Here is a 10,508-nt window from a genome sequence, read left to right on the forward strand (position 1 = left end):
CTCTTATTAAGCCTGCGATGTTCAGAGTGACGGTGAAAGAAAAAGTGTGAATGACTCTGAAAAGGATTATCACGAGAAAAACGGAACTTTCACTGGTACATAGAAATTGAATATATACACTCGACATTAACAAATAACCCTAAAATAGCATTTGGATATAACTTGTTAGTTGCTCGACATTTCAAAATATTTTATTGTATGTACACATTGTCATAAATACCGGGATACCGACGTCCATAAAATCAAGTTTGTAACTGTATAAAGAACGGGATGAACGGTTGATATGTTAAATGTTTGTGGATGCTCTTATTTTAGACAATGATTCAAGTGAGACAAACGAGAGAGTAAGTCATTCCGAATTTGAAGACCTGGTAAACGGCGAAGAAACGTCTCCTTCATCTGAAGGTGCCATGGCAACAATATTTCCTTTCACAAGCAGTTGTTTAAATAATTGTAATACTATATTTGTAAGGTAATGCCCTGTTTAGGGTTACAAGTTATTGAGGATTAATTTAAAGGTGACGTGAGCACATCTTTTCATCTTTTCAATTTGTGATAACGGACCGTGTTGGCTTGTATGTAATTAATAATACTACTTGGATGTCAGAACTGTTTTCTTATATGGTATTATGTATGTTGTGTTGTTCAAATTATGGACATCCCACTTACATATATTATACTTGTCAGAATCGGACCTGAGCTATTCCGGACAATGCATTTACCCTGACACCACCGATTTGACGAACGAACATTCAAAACTCTCTGACGGGAATTGCGACGGTTTGATCGGTAAATCTAGTTTCATAAACTATATAATGATAAACAAACTACTTGTTTATAATTTATTTTTACTAATATCTCATTATCTTAATAACTATAATTAAAAACATCAAATAAATCATTCAGATATGTGTTAAAACTTTTGCAAAAAGAAACATCTGTTTGAAGGATCGAAAGCTTTCCAAATTCCTTAATGTAATTTCATGCAAATATATTCTCATCGGTTTACCAGAAACAAACACCATCAAAGAATTCTCAGATATCCGGAATGAAACGCCAGCAGGAATTCCTGACACAACTGAAAACCTCTATGGACTTGAGTCTGGTACTGTAGAGCGGACAGAAGGTAATGAATACAGTTTCACCGGAATCATATTTCTCTGAAGTAATCAGTACCACTCAATGTCAAACTCACAAATAGCTATCTTCTGAAACTAATTAAATGACAGAGCTTCTTATAAAATATATTTTGCATCGATTCCAGTAGCAATGTCGACACATGTGATCCTCGTTGTGCTTCGCCATAAATATACGCTGAATAGAAGCAAAATCAACCATAAGTGTATTAATGATGTTATATGTAGTCAAATGCATGTATACGCCAAGTATAATATGTAATGATACAGGCGGCATATTGTATATACAATGTACTATCTGATATAAAAAAAACGCTGCTTTATGATAATAGTTATGTTACATACACGAATATATATGTTCCAGAGATAGAAAACATAAACCAGATATCAATCTTACCGAATGGATCCGTTAATCAGTTATCTCTGACAATTAGTCCCCTGCCTTAGTGAAGTGTTGGTTTATTTAAAGATGTGACAACCGGTAATGGTATCTGGCTAACTTAACTTTGACAATATATTAATTATATATGTGTAGGATGAATGTTTAAGCGTTTGTCGACACCACTTAAACGAGATATTGCGACGAGGTGTTATTTAATGCAAAAAGCGAGTAGAAATCACGAAATGTCGAAAACATATTGCTGGTACAAGGTTTAAGCTCAATGCCGACTTGGCCATTTTGCGTTGGCTTTTCGCTAACGCCTTGCCGTCTGATTTATCAAATGTTGCAACATTAAGAAACATATGCGCTTATTTCAGAAACAATCAAAATCATTACAAATGAGTCAGTCGATGGATATACTGCTGCGAAGGACTCGTTTACCGATTGTGTTCCTATGTTTGACCACCAGACAAAGTGGGATGAAACAGTAACAGGTATTTAACTCATGTGTAGCCTAATAGAGTTTGGGGCGTGTACCTAAAGTTTCATCGTATTTTTTATAATGAAGCTTACTTCAATTGCTTACAAGAGCAATGGCGCTCTCCATGTTTCACCATTTACAAAGATCTGTTTTATCCTGTCACTTGCATATAGATAGACCCAATACGAGCATGCCTAATAAATTTTATTCAGTTGACTACCTGATTTCTATCTTACTTAACTAAATTGACTAAATTAACGGTTACAGTAGTGTTATATAACCCACGTTCTTTTCTTCCACTTTACATTGGGTTTATAGTCAATGACGTCATTTTTGATGATGCAGTTATACATTAACAAAATGTCGGCATACATGAGTAAGAACAAATTGCGATTTTTAAATGCGTTAAGATGTACGACGTGTTTTATCGAGACTTAAAAGCTTTTTTGTAGTTTTTCACATAAGTCAATGCTATTTCAGAACGCCAATTTTGTCTACAGAAAGTAATTTAAAAAAATTAAAATTTCAGCAGGGTGAGTAATGACCATGGGCGTATTAACAAAATGCAATTGGAGTAAAGTAGTTCAAACAATATCTTATTGGATTAATTCAAGCTCTCCTGAAGATGTCATTTTCCACTCAGTTCCTTTGTAAATATGGGCCCTGGTGACGAAAAAAACAGACCTTTTTGTTTGCAGTGTTTTGTGTCTAAAAAGTAGACAGAAGTAGTTATTTAGGAGTCCATTTGAATTCCTTATTTAACCATGCACAGTAACTTAAACCGATTTCCTGTATTTGTTTTCCTCGTAACGTGACTGCCTTCACATGAATCTATATATAAAGAAATAACATACATTAGCATGTAATAAATGCAAGATTGCTGTTGTTCATAATAGAAAGCCTACTGACATTACAGAAACACCTATTGACTACACTAAAGATGTCGAAGAAGCATCCGATACGTGTCTATCTCAGCATGAACCTGAATTAGGCAAACACGCAAAAGGTATTATGATTTTATATGTTTGGTAAAAGGCAAACTTATAAAAGTTTTCTTCGTTCCATTTTTAACAAAAGATAAATTTACAAACACATGCGTAAATCGTTCGGGTTTCTAAGGCGCATATGCAGATATCATGCGGATCTTAATAGTTCTGTAAATTTAAGTTTAAAAATGAAGGTACTTTATTTTATGAATACACAGAGTCATGTAAACTTGAAGGACATATCGGAACGACAAACGTGTAAGTAGCATTTAACCATGTAACAAAATAGGTTTGCTTTAAATCTGAGAAGGTGACAAAATGTCAAACAGTTCATTTTGTTGGAGTAAGAGGCAATAAGTAAAACAAAATACGATATTTAATAAGCATATACAATTCCAGGGTTAAATCACAATTTCGAGTCCCCAATGTTAATCACATTTTGGCTGTGTGCTTCAACAATCTGAAAACACAACCAATTAGCCGTTAAATGGGCGTGATTAGCGTTCCTTCATTGACGTGTTATCTTTAAGAATTTTACCTATTAAGCTCGAAACACGGAAGTACTGAACTAAGCCAATACTGTTCATTAAATAGTTGCTTACAATTTCGTTGTTAAAACTTGTAGGATCCTATTGTTTCGCAATATAACGACATATATATTTCAAGTAATGTATCCCAATCATTACCATCCAGATATGAATAGGAAACTGGTGCATACTAATCATTTATAATGTCTTATTACTTTTCAAACGGAAAAAACATCATTTACAGACGCTCCTATGTTTGACAAAATCATCACAAACAAATGTTTGTCTCACAAAATATTTGCTATTACATACAACATCCGTCAGGACATTTCAAATGCCTTTTACCAAACTGTCTTGTTTAATTATTGGGTAAACTCTTAAACCAGTTTAAATTGAAGTGGTCGTGCGACTTTATGAGTCATAAAAAATGGACAATATAAAGATCGCTACAGCTACACTTTATAAAACGGTATATCTTTTAACCAGGGTCAGTAACTGGGTTTACGGAATAACCTTGCAATCAAAAGGGTATTATCGAAGATTGATTATTGACAGCTCACTGTTTGCCACGTCTTGAATCTGATGATGTTGACGTTGAGGATCATATATACGGTAGTTAAAGTTTTAAAACAGTTGTTGTTTTGCAAATTGAAAGCGTGCAATATATCAGGTTTTTGTTTTTGTTTTCTTGGTGGGAAATTGGGGAGGGGCTTTGCTATGCACATGCTTACTATCAGGTTACAATGCTTTGTTTAACTTTACATTTTGATTTATTTTCTTAGCGCAGGATGGTTGACATCGGTTGTTATTTTTTGCCCCTTTCCAGTTCTTGTTTCAAAATGATTTGCGCACGAAATGCTCGATATCGCCCGTGACATAGTAGAACATGAAGTTTGTACTTTCTGTTTAAGTTTTTATGTATTCATGAGTGGTTGCCATTCTATACGAGCCGTATAGTTTGATGGCTAATTTCCGACCCCTGACCATGTTAACAGTAATACTTTTAACAGAATCAATCAATGAAACACCAACATCTGACTGACAGCGTCTAGGTAAATTCGTGGTTGATTCTCTGATCAAAAGTATTTGTAATTTGCAGCAAGAGTTTTCCTTAATTTCAACATATAGTAATGAGATTTTCTTCAGTTACATACAAGGTTCAGTTCTCGAATGACAGCCGTCATATATAATTGCATTATAACCTCAAACTTGCAATGTGTTGTTAGTATAATAATTAAGTGACCCTCATATGCGAAATCAATACATACACATGTATAACAAACATAATTTTTTGACTACTAAACCTTAAACTACTTACTAAATAATACATGTATGGAAAAAATTAACTACTGATAACAAGATTGTAACCCTGAATTTAATAGCAAAAAGCGCAAAAACATTAAATGATAGGTGAATGCTTAAAAATTTACTGTGGTCTACAATAGTCTTATAAGGTAGAAATACCGTGTTTTTATTTCGATCAAATTAAACTCAATATCCTTCATAAGAATCTTTGTTTTGACATTTATTCATTTGATATTTATTTTTGGAATATTAAAACAATATTAATAATTGTGGTAAATCGTATTTGGAAATTAAAGTGCATCTATACGATGGTTAAATATGTCAACATAACATAGAATAAAATATAATGGATTCATAAAAAAACATTGTTTTAATTTATTAAATGACTATTGAACTTGTTAAAAGTGATAATATTGCATGGCGCGTTTCTTCATCCTTATATGCAGCATTTAATGTTACAGAGACGTTCGGCGAAAGCAGCGACACATCAGGCTTACAAATTTCCACAGAACGTGCGTTTTCTGCATTACCTGATTGTCACTCAAAGAATCATGTTGACGATGTTGACGATCAGTCGGATGGTATTGACACACATTTGCCAAACATATCTTATATAACATTTTGATCTATCGTTTCTATCTATGGAAATGTATCCGTACCCATAAATTATGCATAGCACTAATAATTTTGGAACCCAAAATAATATAAATGATAAGATACCTTGGTATTGCCTTTCATTTTGTTATCAGAAGCAGTCATGAGCTCAGTCAATACTGTCGACAACGCATATCCACAGAATGATGACCTAGAATTGCATCATAAAAGTCTTAAAGGTATGTTCCAGTTTGTTTTGTCTTGCCTTCGGTTATTGTACCTTAAACTCATTTTTTGCAGTTAATATGAGCCCATCATTGCAACACAAGGAATTAATTAGATTAACTGTATAATACCACTATCCAAATAACTCGTTCTGTATTTTGGTGTTATTTGAGAACCTCTTCGACATTAACTTTAGGCAATGTGTATGGCAAGACCTATCTCTATATTCAGTGCACATGTGTATCTATTTCGTCGTTAGAATGAATAGTTATCATAGTATGTCATAAATTCCTGTTTATTCTGATTAGTCTATAAATGAAGTTTACAGAACGAGGGTACTGTAATTGCATGGATACACAGAATCTTAGAAAGTATCGTTGTTTGTGTGTGAATACAGCAAATGAGAAATATACATGCAGTATGGACTGTCTTGCATGGGACAAGTAAACTTGTAAAATCAGTACAATAAAATCACAACACTTAACAGGTCCATAATTAACAGTGTATAAGGATATATCTGAAATATCTGACAATAGGTACTAATTCTCGTTAGAATATTTCTATTTCGGAAACAATATGTTATTCACACTAGATACCCATCTGACCTCATTTATTTTTTCTATATTCTATGGGTAGCATGCGCTTCTTTCTTGTTACGCTCCTGTGGTCATCTGTTTGTTTGCTCGAATATGTCTAATAACATATTGATAAAGCAGTCTCGTTTATACTATAAGACCCTGTCACACTGCCACGACTTTTACTACACATTACAGCGATTATTATTATCAGCTGGTGTGAAAGTCAAATAGGCGCTATTCTTCTTTGATGTTGAACAAGGTGAAAACACCATACAAGTCTCGCAACTCAATCGGTTATTTTTGTTTGTTTTATTATCGTTAAAAAGTAACTACTGAGTCAATGCGACAAATTAATTGACAACAGACAGATACCATAAAATTTGTTGAGCCAGACTGAATGTAGCAATGGCAGTTGCACTGCTACATTTCTTCGAGTGTATTCGAAATATGCACGGCACTGGTCGATTATTCTACGAGCATCGTACTGGTCCAGGCGGAAGTGTATTCTATACACCATAGAGGAGATGAATCGAACTTGTCGGACAAATGCCCTATATTCTCCGTGTATTTCCGCATCAATGTCAAATACTTAAGAAGAGGTTTTGTTTTAGCGTCAAAGCAACTCGTTAGGTGTCGTTGCGTTAAAATCAACGACGAGATCGCGTAGAACTTCCTAACAAACACTTTGAATATATATATTTTTTATCAAAGAAGTCATATCCATCAGTGGCAATTCCTGGCGGTATATTTGTACAAATGTCAGGACATTAGGTGTAGCTCCTCAAGTCATCTTATTGCTATAAAATTATTGTGCATATGTTTACGTACATTACAACTGTATTTGGTTTCAATTCGAGCATTCAATCTTTTTTTATATGAATGCAAAAGGATTGATTTCTAAGGGATATTTACAACATAATAAAGTAGTTACGCAATAGCAAGTAATCAATATAAATTAGATGAACTGATAGAGCTTATAATAGTTTGGTTCAGTTGAATCTTTATTGTAATTATTTTGTTCCAAATTTAATATCAGCTATGCTATTTTTTAGATTAGATGATACAAGAATAATGCACTATACCAAGGTGTTCCTGGCAGCAGCACAACCTTATTGTATAGTATATTCCAATGTGATAAATATATCGAGACATAAAATTAACTTGCATCTATATTGTTTTATAGAGGCACCCAAAGACAAACAAGGAGCAATAGAAGATATTACAATTTCTACTGATTTTCTAAGCAAAAAGTCAGGGGATCAAGATCACGACCGACCAGGTATGGGCATTCCGTTTTCACAGTAAATCCTTACTAACTTAAAAATATAGATCGATAATGCATCCAATAATAATCGATAATTAAGACACGTCCACTGATTTCAATGTTTAATTTTATACCAAATGTAGTTGTGTTTTTAACAATATGAGTATGTGGTATTTGCCTGGAATTGTTTCTATTCTTCTATTGTAACATCAATAAATTGACAGCATTCAACTTTAAGCGATAAGCAGTACGTCTGAAAAACCAGAAACCTTAAATTCATTTTTTATCATGTATTGACATAACAATGTTCGGTATAACCTTTGCTATCGAGCTACACTTAATAAGACATTGTTGATTTTACAAAAACATGTTCACAATTTACCGTTACAGATGTATATGATATTTGTGGTTCTGGTGGTGAAACGGGTACACCAAATCGTCCAGTTTCGATCGTAGACGACCAGAAAGGTATGATTCCAATGTTAATATTACGCAAAAGAGTACATAAAAATGCATCCTAGGCAACCATGGTACTTATTTTCGCTACACTTAATGAAACATACCATAGTATATTTCGTTTTAATGAAAATGCATGAGGAAGGGGATGCAACTCTTCTTCCAATGTAAAAATAAAATATTATTCAATAACCCTGTATTGTCAGTTTTATCGTCAGGCGATTGTCTAAATAGCTGTTCTAAAGTTTTTAGTGATCTGGCAGACCAAGTTCTTTTCGAGCTTTCGCTAGAATACTTTTTATACGGGAAAACATTCGTATGAGTGTCTGTGCATCTTTCTGCATTGGCCGCTTGCGGAACCAATCGAACTGCCACATTAATTATTCATTATTACGTTGATTTCCCAAGCTAAATCGCCCACGGTACACAACGACGCATAGCGCAGTAATATATCGGGGGTATGATAAAACAAATTGATGTTTTGTAATGTTTTCGTAAATATCTTATATGTACCATACTTTCTTTCTGGTTTTGTAAAGATACCCTGCATGTCATCGATTTTCACATGCGCTATTTAATGAAACAATCTTGATTTCTTTACTACATGCAGATGAATATCATACTTTGCAATAGCAGTTACTTTAAACATTGTTCAATATACAAGAATTGTAAAGAAAGTTTTATTTACTTATACTTAGTCACACTCGATGCCACAATGTTGCGCAAGAGTACCCGGAGAAAACACACTTGTCCGACTTTGTGACCACAAACCAAAATCACAGACGCCGAGGCCGTGAATCGAACCCCTATTCAATGCGCAAACCGGATCACAGCGGTTAACGCTATACCAGTTATAAGCGTACGGAATATTCACCAACACGTTATAGTTACATTGTTTTACACAAAAAACATGTTTTATAGGTACGTACTAAGTTACTTAAATTTATTAGATACAGATAACACTGCTCGTGAATTCCCATCGGACATTCAGAGGGAACGAGAATGTGTGCTTTGTGATGTTCGTTTGTCAAACAATGACGATTTCAAAAAGCATTTGAGAGAAAAATCGCATGTTGCAAACGTCCGAAATGATAATGATGGAAGGGAAAAATGGAGTTGCAGGTCTCCACCGCATGGTAGAAGGGAGAAATATTCCCTTTGCCTAAGGTAATTTATTATATGCACGTTACAGATATATCTAAAACCAAACACTAATAACACTAATGAGAAACAGATGGTGCGTCAAGCCAAGGACACCACATTGTTCCTTTGTAGATTCATTCTTCAATATCCACAAGAAAGATAATTTGTTAACGCCAGTTTTGTTTTAATCTACAAATTTTTTCATGTAAGATAATGAAATGGAGTATCAAAAGGCTGCAAATTGGATTGAATTACTTGATAATGACAATATTTATAAAAAAAATGCTCTGTTCACACATTTTAAAGTTAAATTTCAGTTATTCATTTAAATACAATTATTGTCAGTTTTCCACAGACAATCTAGCTAAGGTACTGCAATAAACTCATTACGACCACCCCGCTGGGACTTGATAGCTTTAAAATCTACGTTCATGTAACGCAGTTTATAGGTTAATCAAGAAGACCATAATATCTAAATGCTCACTACTTGTTATTGTAAGAAAGTGTCATGTTTAACAGTCATGTTCAATTAAAGATAAAATGAATCGCTTTGCAATTATCTAAGATGTCGTTGACAGTCATGAGATTTCATTTGTATGAGAAATTACTGGTTTGGCAACAAATTGATAATTTTTCTCGATGAATGTGTCTTTGTACATGTATACCGTGGCTTACCTCCACTTTTGGTTATGGATATTGTGAGCAATGCTGATTATAGAGACCTTGAGGCAAGAAACGTGTCATTTAATGCATTCTGCACCCGTTTACAAGTTTCACTGACTTTTTTATTATGTTAAATTGGCTAACAAAGCTCGGTCGATAGAGTAGGGCTTGTCCACCTTACGCGTCTTTGATATAAACAGGAATTATTATGAATAACTGTAATCTCTCAGATAGATTTTTTCTATTTGTAAGACAAGCGTGTACCTTGTCTTCATTTCTTTGCCTAACATGTATCAAGATGCTTTCAAACTATATTGAATGTTGTCCTGAAATCGAAAGTATTAATATACAAAACGCTCAATTTTTTTTTTTCGCTTTACCTTTTTCCATTATGGAAATGAAAGGTCTTATAAGAACTAATACATTTTATTCAAGATTTTGGAATAACATCGGGAATAAAAATGAATAACTGAAACATAAGAGTTCTTTAAGCAAGTAGTTTAAATGTAAAACAATTGTAAAAGAAGTAGTTTTATTTGGACCTCTTCATCTGCAAAAGCGCTTGGAATCATAATCTAAAAGTGATTCATTTTGACAAATAATAGTATAGCAAAACTACAGTTATTTAACAAATGTCTTAAACAATGGCAACACAGGAAATTAACACGGCTTGGTAAAATTAATGAAGCCAAAACATTCGCCCTTTCCAAACTAACTGATATACTTAATTACACATTTTTTTTTTGCTTTTCATATAACCAATAATTT

General features: G+C 33.6%; 1 long non-coding RNA gene across 1 annotated transcript; it reads left to right on the forward strand.

Annotated features, from left to right (window-relative positions):
- The first annotated feature begins 348 nt into the window (after positions 1–348).
- LOC128222645 (uncharacterized) lies at positions 349–1,121 on the forward strand. The gene is made up of 3 exons (XR_008259190.1): positions 349–405; positions 688–789; positions 1,013–1,121. It is a non-coding gene; the product is annotated as an uncharacterized LOC128222645 (long non-coding RNA).
- The last annotated feature ends 9,387 nt before the right edge of the window (positions 1,122–10,508 follow it).

This window comes from Mya arenaria, chromosome 16, assembly GCF_026914265.1.
Source record: "Mya arenaria isolate MELC-2E11 chromosome 16, ASM2691426v1".
NCBI classification, from domain to species: domain Eukaryota; kingdom Metazoa; phylum Mollusca; class Bivalvia; order Myida; family Myidae; genus Mya; species Mya arenaria.